Here is a 12,677-nt window from a genome sequence, read left to right on the forward strand (position 1 = left end):
GCTTAACTCAAATCAAGTTCAAATAATGTCCTTTCCAGTAAGAAGATCCATTCCAGAATTATGTGTTGCACCCAGTTGTCTGTCTTTCTAGTCTCTCTCAGTCTGGAACTTGTATTCTATCTGTCCTTGAGTTCCATGCCATTGACATTTTTGATTGCAGGGTGTCCCTGTTTTAATGTGCCTCAATTTGGGTTTGTCTAATATTTTTTTCATGATAAGACTCAGGCTATGCATCTTTTGCAGAAATATCACGGAAGTGATGCTGTGTTTTCCTCACTGTATGCTATCTGGTGTTACACAAAGTTCATTTACACCATTACTCATGATCTTAACTCTGAGTACTTAATAGGAGATGTCCACCAGATATCTCTACTGTTAAGTTTCTTTTCTTTCCCCCGTAACTAGTATTTTGTGAACAGACACTTTTGAGAGTATGTAAATATTCCATTTCTTATTCTTCTTCCAGCCACTGCTTTTAGCACCCACTGATGTTTCTTATATGAATTATTACTGATGATTGCCAAATGATTTTCAAATTCCATAATTTCTTCTGCATTTATTTCCTGGCTTTCTATGGTAAGAAAGCTCTTTCTTTCCTGTTTGTTTACTTATTTATGTCAGAGTGGACTCAGGGGTTCCTGTTTTATTCAATTACTTATAATTCATCACTATCTTTTAATGCTTCAGTTGTTCCAGATTTGGGTATTAGAAGATCCCTCAAAGCTGCCTTCTGTATCCTTTTGACATATCCCATCACTCTTTGAGCATTTTCTTACTTTCTGGCATAACACGGTGTTTTTGATGTATCTTGTACCTTGCCTGCCCACTCCTGAAGTTTGCTATTTTTCCAAGAAGTCCTCGTTCCTTGTAGTGGAAAGTGTGATTTAGAAACTAAGGTTTGGGTGAGCACTGTGCTCAGGGTTATTGGAAAGTTACTGCTCCTGGACCTTCTCAGGAGCAGCAGGAGATGCACAGGCAAGTCTTTATACGTCCGTATCTCTCTGAGTTTACGTAGCTTCAATTCCAATTCGGTAGCGCAGGATGCATTCTTGTTTCTTTTTTTCCACATTTTTATTCTCCCTTCCATCAGTGAGAACCCTGTCTCCCATTATCTTATTTACTTATTTGTCTGGTCACCTGTATGTAGCTAATTTCCTGATCCTGCCAAGCTGTTTCTGCTGCCCCATTACGACGTTGTCCTTGTGTGGGACACAGGTACTGGCTGGCACCGAAATCATGTCCTTCGCCTTCTGACGCTGTTCTTACTATAACCAGCTGTCGCTGGGCTCCCCGTGACAGCTCGCTCCAACACTTCTCATGCAGACTGTCATTATCCATCTTGTTTCTTACGGTAATGGAAATAATTCTAATGAATCTTCATTATGTGTGATGCCAGATTTTTGTCATGTATGTACATGCAATATATGTATGTATACTCATATATAATACATGCCCGTATATTTATATGTACACATATATGAACACATATGTACATATATGTGAATATATATATATGTATATATATATATATATATATATATAACTTTTAAACCAGGGAAGGACATTCAACTTGGCAAAATACTTTTCATTTATTCAAATGATTAGATAGGATTTCTCTTTAACTTATTAATATCATGATAATAAATTAACAGATATTCTAATTTTGAACTATCCCTTGCATCCCAAGAATGACCCTCATTTGATTATCATGTATTAATCTGTTTATTTGCTTATATATTATGGCTTTCCTGTATTGCTATTAATTCTATATTGGTATGAAGTTTCCCTTCTTCTTTATTGTTAGATTCAACGTCAGTCTCATTTTTTCTTTCTGTCTCCATGGTTAGGTACCACTTAGGATTGAAATAATATGTTCCTAGATGTTTTGAATGAAGTCGTTAGACTGATGGAGGCTGGTGCTTTTGTAAGGGGTTAATCTTTAATAATCTTCTCAATATCTTTACCAGTAAATGGTCTGTTTGTCTTAAAAGAATCTTTTTAAGGGTCAGTTCTGGTAATGTATATTTCTTCAGAAACTGATTTATTTTATCTAGATTTTCAAGGGTATTTGCATAATTTTATGCAAAGTATTTCTTATGATTATTTTGGTTTCCTTTTAATCCATTTAAGCACCGATTTTGTGTTTATGATTGTCTTATACATCCTTTAAAAAAGGAGACAAACTACCATTTTATTCATTTTGCTGATATTTTTCAAGTATTATTTATGTTTATTTCATTTATATTTTTTGTTTCAAAATCATTAATATGTGATTTTGTCTTTAATTTCTTTTTTTCTGCTTTCCTTAGATTTATTTTCTTATTCTTTTTCTTACTTCTTATTTTAAATATGAACTCATTTATTTTCATTTTTTTTGTTTGATAACTTGATGAAGTCTCTGAATTGTTCTTCAAAGCCATAACATGGATTTTAATGAGTAGTGTTTTCATTAATATCATTTTCTAAATATCTTTCCATTTCAGTTTCGATTGCCAGTAAGTCAACTTTTTAAATAGTTTCAGTTTTTAAGCATCTGGGAATTTTGTTTTCTATTAAAAGATCAAGCCTACTTTTATTAAATTTGACAATATGATCTATACTATTCTTATTTATTGTAATGTATTCACAGCATTTTGTGGTTCCTCAAATGAATTTTTTTGTGTGTGTGAATAGTCTTTGGGTACTTAAAGATGGAGTATTATTTATTTTCAGGGTGAAGACTATGATATATTTTAGAGAGATTAAAATTTTAGAGAGCTTTTATAAATTGTATAATTTGATCCTATATCTTTACCTTTTTTACTCTTTTCTTGATCTCTCAGGGGTCAGGAGAATGAGTGAACTTTCTCCATTACTTCTATATTTCTCTCTATTTCTCCCTGTACCTTATGCAGTTTTCTTAGGAATTTTCAGGCTAGGATGTTTGGCATTAATGATCCATGATGCACCTTCATTAAAATAGACTCTTTTATCATTACGAAGTGAACTTATTTGTCTTATTTCATGCTTTTTGCTGTGAATTCAATTTTGTTTGGTCTTAATAATGTAATCACTCTATTAGTCTTTTAAAATTAATTTTCTCATATATATGTTGAGTATTTAACCTTGTTTTAAATGTATCTCTTGCATACTTAAATAGTTGAGTTTAATTTTCTAAACCAACCTGAAAATTTTTTTCTTTTAATATGTGGCTTTATTCCACTTACGTATATTGTTGTGCACATATGGTTAGCTGTTAGTTCTCTTTTATCTTTTATGATTTCTGTTGTTCTTTATTTTTTATTTTGCTAAATTATCTATACTTTTACTATCAAATGTGTATGTGTGTTTTACTTCTGATAACTTAGAAAATTTATAAGGTGGTATTTTTTAAACTGATTAAAAAATTTCTTTTATTTTTAAAATTATTTTAGAGGTGGGGGAGAGGGTTAGAGGGACAGAGAAATAGAGTATGACAGAGAGAGAGAGAGAATCTTAAGTAGGCTCCAATCTTAAGAATTGGAGAGAATCTTAAGTAGCACAGACCCCAAAGTGGGGCTTGATCCCATGATCCTGGGATCATGACCTGAGTGGAAATCAAGAGTTGGGCACTCAACTGAGCCACCCAGGTGATTACCCAAGCTTGTATTTTTTTTTAATTTTTCTATTTTTGACACTAGATATTGCCTCCCTCTTATAAATAAAAAAAATTTTGTGTGTGTGTGTATTTCTACACACCTGTTGGCCAAGCCCTAATTTTAATTAATTATATTTTCTTTAATTCGTCTTTATAACTGTAATTTACATGATTTATAAATTAGTGTCTTTTGAACATTAGATTTTATTGAGGTATAATTTACCCTTTAGGTATATAGCAAAATTCATCCTTTTCAGGTGTATAGTTCTATGAGTTTTGACACATATATACTGTAGTATAAACACCATCATCATTAACGTATGGTAGAATATTTCCTTTACACTGTAAAGCCTCCCTGTAGGCCTTTGTAACCAACCTCTTACCCCACCCCAGCCTCTGGTAGCCACTGATCTGATTTTCATCCTTACAATTTCGCTTTTCAGGAATGTCATATAAATTGAGTAATTCATTATACAATCATTAGTGTCTGCCTTCTTTCACTTAGTGTAATAATTTTGAGATTTATCTATGTTGTTGAATGTGTCAGTAGTTTTTCTCTTACATGGCTAAGTATGGATATGTCACAAGTTGTTTCTCCATTCCCAGGTCAACATATGGGACATTTCCAGAATTTAAGGATTATGAATAAAGCTGCTTTAAACATGTGTGTAGAAGTGTTTGTGTGGACATATGTTTTTCATTTTTCTTGAATAAATACCTAGTAGTGGATTGTTGAGTTTGTTTAACCTTATAAGAGACTGTCAAACTGTTTTCCAAAGTAGCCATACTGCTTTATATTTCCAACAGAGATATATGAGAGACTCAGTTGCTTTGATTCATTGTTACCTCTTGGTATTGTCACCTTTAAAAATTTTAGCCATTCTAGTAGGTGTTTGATAGTATATCATGAGGCTTTCATTTGAATTTCCCTAACGACTAATAAGTTCATTTATTTGTTTGCCATTTGGATTTTTTCTTTGGCAAAGTGTCTATTTAAATCTCAATTTTTTTAATCGGGTTCTTTGTTTTCTTATTACTTTGTTTTGGGAATCTTTATATATTCTGGGTACTAGTCCAATTTATCATTTTTTATTTATGTCTTATTTAAGATATCTTTGGTAGCCCAATATCATAAAGATTTTCTTTTCTTTTTTTCCCCTAATAGTTTCATAGTGTCAAGGAAATACGGGAGCTGGACAATAGTTTAAGTGGTAAAAACAGATTTCATTCAGGACTATTGTAATGATCCTCAGTATAGAACAAGTCAGGCAAGGAGAAGGATTCTGTGGATAGAAAATTCCTAAGAGGAAATATTAGAGGTAAGGGAGATTCTGGCTAAACCCATCTAATAGAATTCTTGCTGAAGACAAATCAGAATGATCACATCACCTGTGAGATGTTGGAGGATGGGGAACTTGATCAAACATCAAGAGTGATCAGATATTCAGATATGGAGGGGGGAGGTTCTGGTTAGAATGACTTTGTAGCTAAAACTGGGTTTTATAAAAAAAAAAAAAAAAAAAAAAAGCACAGATAGGCCTAGGAGAGGGTGCCTGACAAATTTTGGTCCAGCAAAGACTCTTTGTCAATAACTTTAGATTTACATTTAGGTGAAAGATTCAGATTAATCTTTTGTATATGGTATGAGATATTGATCCAACTTACCATTTTTTTTTCTTTTGTGGTTTGTGCTTTTAGTATGCTATCTAGAAACACTTGTTAGCCTAAGGTTCTCTCATATTTTCTTCTAGAAGTTTTATAGTTTTAAGTTTTCCATTTAGATCTCAGATTTTGCATTAATTTCTTTTTTTAATGTTTATTTATTTATAAGAGAGAGAGAGAGGAGAGAGAGAGAGAGAGAGAGAGAGAGATGAGAGAGAGAATCCTAAGCAGGCTCCATGCTGTGGGCACAGAGCCCAATGCAGGGCTCAAACTAATGAACTGTGAGATCATGACCCGAGCTGAATTCAAGAGTTGGATGCTTAACTGACTGCATAGATTGGAGATGTGGATCAAGGCTAGTTTTTGGTTTTTGTTTATTTTTGTTTTTGTCTTCAACATACAGATGCCTGATCCTAGCACCATTTGTTGAAAAGACTATCTTTTGTCCATTGAATTACTTTGTCAATATTTGACTGTAGATACATGGGTCTATTTCTGAACTTTTTGTTCTATATCTATATGTCTATCCTTTTGCCAATATAATGCTTTCTGGATTATAATACCTTTATAATAAGTCTTAGAATCAGAGAATATGAGTCCTTTGACTTTGTTTTTCTTTTTTCAAAATCATTTTGGTTACTCTAAAGCTTTTGGTTTTTCATATAAATTTTATACTCAACTTGTTGGTTTCAACAAAAATATCTTTTAGGATTTTGATTGGAAATTGCATTGACTCTGCAGATTAGTTTTGGTAGAACTGACATCTTAATGATACTGAATCTGCTCATCCATGAAGATAGAATATCTAACCATTTATTATGTCTTTGATTTCTCTCATCAATGATTAATAGTTTTGAGTTTATTTGATGATTATAGGGGTAATATAGACTGGGAATAAAAATAGCTTTACTTTTTCTTTTCAAATTTGTATGTCTTATATATCTTTTCCTTTATTGCTTTGACTAGAACCTTCAACACAATATTGCCTAGTTGTGGTGAAAGTGGACTTCTTTGTTTTGTTCCCAATCTTAGGGGGAAAGCATTCAATTGTTCATCGCTAAGTACGATATTATCTGTTAACTTCATTGGTTTTTAAACAGTATAATTAACCATGTCCCCTTTCCATGAAAACTGATTCCATCTCTACCTATCGACTTGTAGATTTTCTGAGTAATATTATTATTTCTATATTCTCTTGGTTCTTAACATTTACATTTTATTTTGTAACCCCATTGTTTAGTCTTAGTTCTACATCTAAGTTAATTTAAAGAGCACTGCCAGTACTTTAGCCACATTTTCTCTATTTGTCTCTTGGTTAGTAAAGTTCTTCTTTAAATTGATTTAAGAAGATTCAGATGAACTATATTCCTAAATTCATTCATGTTTGAAAATAGCTGCTATTCTTATACATGAGTGAATGTTTGGTTGGATTTTTCTCCTATGGTCTTTGCAGACATTCTTGTGTTGTTCTCTAGAATTAAGGACTACTGTGGAGAAATCCAAAGGTATCCTTACTGGAGTGAAGGTGGGTGTGGGGATGGGTTAAGTAGGTGGTGGGTATTGAGGAGGGCACTTGTGATGAGCACTGGGTGTTGTAAGTGAATCACTAAATTCTACACCTGAAACTAATATTATGCTGTATGTTAACTAACTGTAACTTAAGTAAAAATTTGGAGAAAAAATTATTTTTAATCCTTTAGGTGATTTTATTATTATTACTGGCTGGACTCTCACAGAAGTATATTTTCAATTATTTACGTTTAAATAGTTCACTTAGTGCCCAGGACTTAATCACTTAGTAAATGTTAGCTGTCTGTTTTGACTTCTTGTTGCACAAAGACCATTGTTTTCTTCTAAGTTCTCTTAATGGAGAACTCTAGCTTTTTCTATGGCAAAAATTCATGTGGGTGTTCTTCATCTGTTTTTTGTTAGCTCTTTTCCTTGAATTATTTTTGTAAATATTCTAACTTGATTTTGTTTTTGAAAATTACTGATTTCTAAATATGGGGCAGTCTTCCTAAATAAGCCATTTTGGACAGAAATGTGAGTGAAAGAGTCAGGGGACTAAGCTGAGGTAGCAAGTATAAACACCATCATCATTAACGTATGGTAGAATATTTCCTTTACACTGTAAAGCCTCCCTGTAGGCCTTTGTAACCAACCTCTTACCCCACCCCAGCCTCTGGTAGCCACTGATCTGATTTTCATCCTTACAATTTCGCTTTTCAGGAATGTCATATAAATTGAGTAATTCATTATACAATTATACAATCATTAGTGTCTGCCTTCTTTCACTTAGTGTAATAATTTTGAGATTTATCTATGTTGTTGAATGTGTCAGTAGTTTTTCTCTTACATGGCTAAGTATGGATATGTCACAAGTTGTTTCTCCATTCCCAGGTCAACATATGGGACATTTCCAGAATTTAAGGATTATGAATAAAGCTGCTTTAAACATGTGTGTAGAAGTGTTTGTGTGGACATATGTTTTTCATTTTTCTTGAATAAATACCTAGTAGTGGATTGTTGAGTTTGTTTAACCTTATAAGAGACTGTCAAACTGTTTTCCAAAGTAGCCATACTGCTTTATATTTCCAACAGAGATATATGAGAGACTCAGTTGCTTTGATTCATTGTTACCTCTTGGTATTGTCACCTTTAAAAATTTTAGCCATTCTAGTAGGTGTTTGATAGTATATCATGAGGCTTTCATTTGAATTTCCCTAACGACTAATAAGTTCATTTATTTGTTTGCCATTTGGATTTTTTCTTTGGCAAAGTGTCTATTTAAATCTCAATTTTTTTAATCGGGTTCTTTGTTTTCTTATTACTTTGTTTTGGGAATCTTTATATATTCTGGGTACTAGTCCAATTTATCATTTTTTATTTATGTCTTATTTAAGATATCTTTGGTAGCCCAATATCATAAAGATTTTCTTTTCTTTTTTTCCCCTAATAGTTTCATAGTGTCAAGGAAATACGGGAGCTGGACAGTAGTTTAAGTGGTAAAAACAGATTTCATTCAGGACTATTGTAATGATCCTCAGTATAGAACAAGTCAGGCAAGGAGAAGGATTCTGTGGATAGAAAATTCCTAAGAGGAAATATTAGAGGTAAGGGAGATTCTGGCTAAACCCATCTAATAGAATTCTTGCTGAAGACAAATCAGAATGATCACATCACCTGTGAGATGTTGGAGGATGGGGAACTTGATCAAACATCAAGAGTGATCAGATATTCAGATATGGAGGGGGGAGGTTCTGGTTAGAATGACTTTGTAGCTAAAACTGGGTTTTATAAAAAAAAAAAAAAAAAAAAAAAGCACAGATAGGCCTAGGAGAGGGTGCCTGACAAATTTTGGTCCAGCAAAGACTCTTTGTCAATAACTTTAGATTTACATTTAGGTGAAAGATTCAGATTAATCTTTTGTATATGGTATGAGATATTGATCCAACTTACCATTTTTTTTTCTTTTGTGGTTTGTGCTTTTAGTATGCTATCTAGAAACACTTGTTAGCCTAAGGTTCTCTCATATTTTCTTCTAGAAGTTTTATAGTTTTAAGTTTTCCATTTAGATCTCAGATTTTGCATTAATTTCTTTTTTTAATGTTTATTTATTTATAAGAGAGAGAGAGAGGAGAGAGAGAGAGAGAGAGAGAGAGAGATGAGAGAGAGAATCCTAAGCAGGCTCCATGCTGTGGGCACAGAGCCCAATGCAGGGCTCAAACTAATGAACTGTGAGATCATGACCCGAGCTGAATTCAAGAGTTGGATGCTTAACTGACTGCATAGATTGGAGATGTGGATCAAGGCTAGTTTTTGGTTTTTGTTTATTTTTGTTTTTGTCTTCAACATACAGATGCCTGATCCTAGCACCATTTGTTGAAAAGACTATCTTTTGTCCATTGAATTACTTTGTCAATATTTGACTGTAGATACATGGGTCTATTTCTGAACTTTTTGTTCTATATCTATATGTCTATCCTTTTGCCAATATAATGCTTTCTGGATTATAATACCTTTATAATAAGTCTTAGAATCAGAGAATATGAGTCCTTTGACTTTGTTTTTCTTTTTTCAAAATCATTTTGGTTACTCTAAAGCTTTTGGTTTTTCATATAAATTTTATACTCAACTTGTTGGTTTCAACAAAAATATCTTTTAGGATTTTGATTGGAAATTGCATTGACTCTGCAGATTAGTTTTGGTAGAACTGACATCTTAATGATACTGAATCTGCTCATCCATGAAGATAGAATATCTAACCATTTATTATGTCTTTGATTTCTCTCATCAATGATTAATAGTTTTGAGTTTATTTGATGATTATAGGGGTAATATAGACTGGGAATAAAAATAGCTTTACTTTTTCTTTTCAAATTTGTATGTCTTATATATCTTTTCCTTTATTGCTTTGACTAGAACCTTCAACACAATATTGCCTAGTTGTGGTGAAAGTGGACTTCTTTGTTTTGTTCCCAATCTTAGGGGGAAAGCATTCAATTGTTCATCGCTAAGTACGATATTATCTGTTAACTTCATTGGTTTTTAAACAGTATAATTAACCATGTCCCCTTTCCATGAAAACTGATTCCATCTCTACCTATCGACTTGTAGATTTTCTGAGTAATATTATTATTTCTATATTCTCTTGGTTCTTAACATTTACATTTTATTTTGTAACCCCATTGTTTAGTCTTAGTTCTACATCTAAGTTAATTTAAAGAGCACTGCCAGTACTTTAGCCACATTTTCTCTATTTGTCTCTTGGTTAGTAAAGTTCTTCTTTAAATTGATTTAAGAAGATTCAGATGAACTATATTCCTAAATTCATTCATGTTTGAAAATAGCTGCTATTCTTATACATGAGTGAATGTTTGGTTGGATTTTTCTCCTATGGTCTTTGCAGACATTCTTGTGTTGTTCTCTAGAATTAAGGACTACTGTGGAGAAATCCAAAGGTATCCTTACTGGAGTGAAGGTGGGTGTGGGGATGGGTTAAGTAGGTGGTGGGTATTGAGGAGGGCACTTGTGATGAGCACTGGGTGTTGTAAGTGAATCACTAAATTCTACACCTGAAACTAATATTATGCTGTATGTTAACTAACTGTAACTTAAGTAAAAATTTGGAGAAAAAATTATTTTTAATCCTTTAGGTGATTTTATTATTATTACTGGCTGGACTCTCACAGAAGTATATTTTCAATTATTTACGTTTAAATAGTTCACTTAGTGCCCAGGACTTAATCACTTAGTAAATGTTAGCTGTCTGTTTTGACTTCTTGTTGCACAAAGACCATTGTTTTCTTCTAAGTTCTCTTAATGGAGAACTCTAGCTTTTTCTATGGCAAAAATTCATGTGGGTGTTCTTCATCTGTTTTTTGTTAGCTCTTTTCCTTGAATTATTTTTGTAAATATTCTAACTTGATTTTGTTTTTGAAAATTACTGATTTCTAAATATGGGGCAGTCTTCCTAAATAAGCCATTTTGGACAGAAATGTGAGTGAAAGAGTCAGGGGACTAAGCTGAGGTAGCAAGTAATTCAAGAAATTGTAGAATTTTTTGGAATCTCTTTTCTTAGCACGCTGGCCCACAGGCATTAATGGGTCTCTGGTTAAGTGTGATTTCTCTATGGCTCACAGTGAAGTCCTGTATGATACAGGACATATGCGTTTATGTGTGTGTGTATGATTTGGATTTCCTTTTCCACCATACTCTTGACTGTATTTTAAGCACTGTTTACTTTTTTTTCTTGTTTATTTTCTGTATTGGTTTTATTTTCTTTTAGCTGTTCACTCTACATGTCTCTCTGCAGGCTAATTAATTTTTTTGTTTTGTTTTGTTTTGTTTTATTCCTTTTCTCTTCACTGGTTGCACAGTTCAGTTTCTGATTATAACTCATCTCTAAAGGAGGATAGTCCAGTCACAATGAGCTCGACCTCAATAATTTGGAGGAAAGGGGCCCAGAGGATGAGCTGAAGCGGCGGACAGTTTCACCTTAGCAGACTAAGCTAAGGTAGGAATGATGTGAAGTATTGTAGAGTTTATAGAACCTCTGAATGTCTCAGAGCACTTTCTAGCACTTTCTGTTAGGGCTCCACATGCGGGCCTGTCTCTCCCCAGTGTTTGTAGCATTCTCTGTACCCTCCTTTGGTGAGCAGGTCAGCTTTCTCTTCAATAATGACCAAGTTTTTGTGTGTGATGATGTTTCCTTCCTTCATTTTTTTATTCACTCGTATTTCCCTTCAAAGAGGCACTATAACTTGGTGGTTCATGCTTATAACCACGTTGGGTTTGAATTCAGGCTCTGTCATTCACCAGCTGTGGCCCTGGGCAAGACACTTAACCTCTCGGTGCTTCAGTGTCCTTACTTGTAATAGAGGGATAGTGATGGTAACAGTACCTACCTATCTCATAGAACTATCAGAATTAAGTGGATCAAAGTTTTGTAAGATACCCTGCGCAGTTCTGGACAAATGTAAGAAGTAAGTGTTTATATATATAAATAAATAATTCTGTGATTATCTGCTACACACTCTGATTGCTTATCATGTATTCTCCATCTGATCACATGAACAGTCTTCTTGGTTACATGTTACATCCCAGTGCTTCTCACTTAGCTCCACATCTTGTACTGCTAGCAGGTTAGAGAAGGCTTCAGGGATATTCCTGGGCACACTCCAAGACCTTGCTGATCCAACCTAGGGATCACTGATTGAGCCCGTCATGGCGACAGGCTGCATTTGGGGAATTGGGTTTGCTGCAAAAGATGTTAGTTTGGTGGCTTTCCTCCCAGCCTCTATCTTTCAATTTGGTCCAGGATCTGCTGTCTTTTGGCAGCTGGTTTTCATACTTTGCTGTTTGACATTGTGATTATTTTCCAGCTTCATTGGAGATGAAGTTTTAGTCTCTGTTTTTATCATTGTTTTGTTGTTTAGGTTGGTTTTCGGGAAGAGAGCAGGGGTAGAAGTGTCTTTACTAGGTCATCTGAAGCTAGAGGTTGAGTCAACTTGATTTAAATCACTTTTATTAATCAAATTCTAAGTTGCTGTTCAGAAACGAGAAAGTTGTATATTTATGTTTTATAAAGTATAAATTAAGCACTGTTATTCACAATTTATAGGGACATGTTCCATTTTAAATTTGTACATTTTAGGGCAGTAATTAAATAATTATTAAATAATTATTTATTTAATAATTAAATATTAATTAAATATTAATTCACCAAGTTACAAATCAAATAAGACAGAGAAGCCTAAACAAAAATTCCTCTGCCCCTTCCCTACTTCCAATTCCCTCAGTCCACTTCTCAAGAACAATCATTTTTACCTGTTTCTTTTCTTTGTTCTTCTTGCAGTTACCTTGATATATTTAAATTATCAAGAATGTATTTATATGT

This window comes from Prionailurus bengalensis, chromosome C1 (assembly GCF_016509475.1).
Source record: "Prionailurus bengalensis isolate Pbe53 chromosome C1, Fcat_Pben_1.1_paternal_pri, whole genome shotgun sequence".
In the NCBI taxonomy this organism is placed as follows: Eukaryota; Metazoa; Chordata; class Mammalia; order Carnivora; family Felidae; genus Prionailurus; species Prionailurus bengalensis.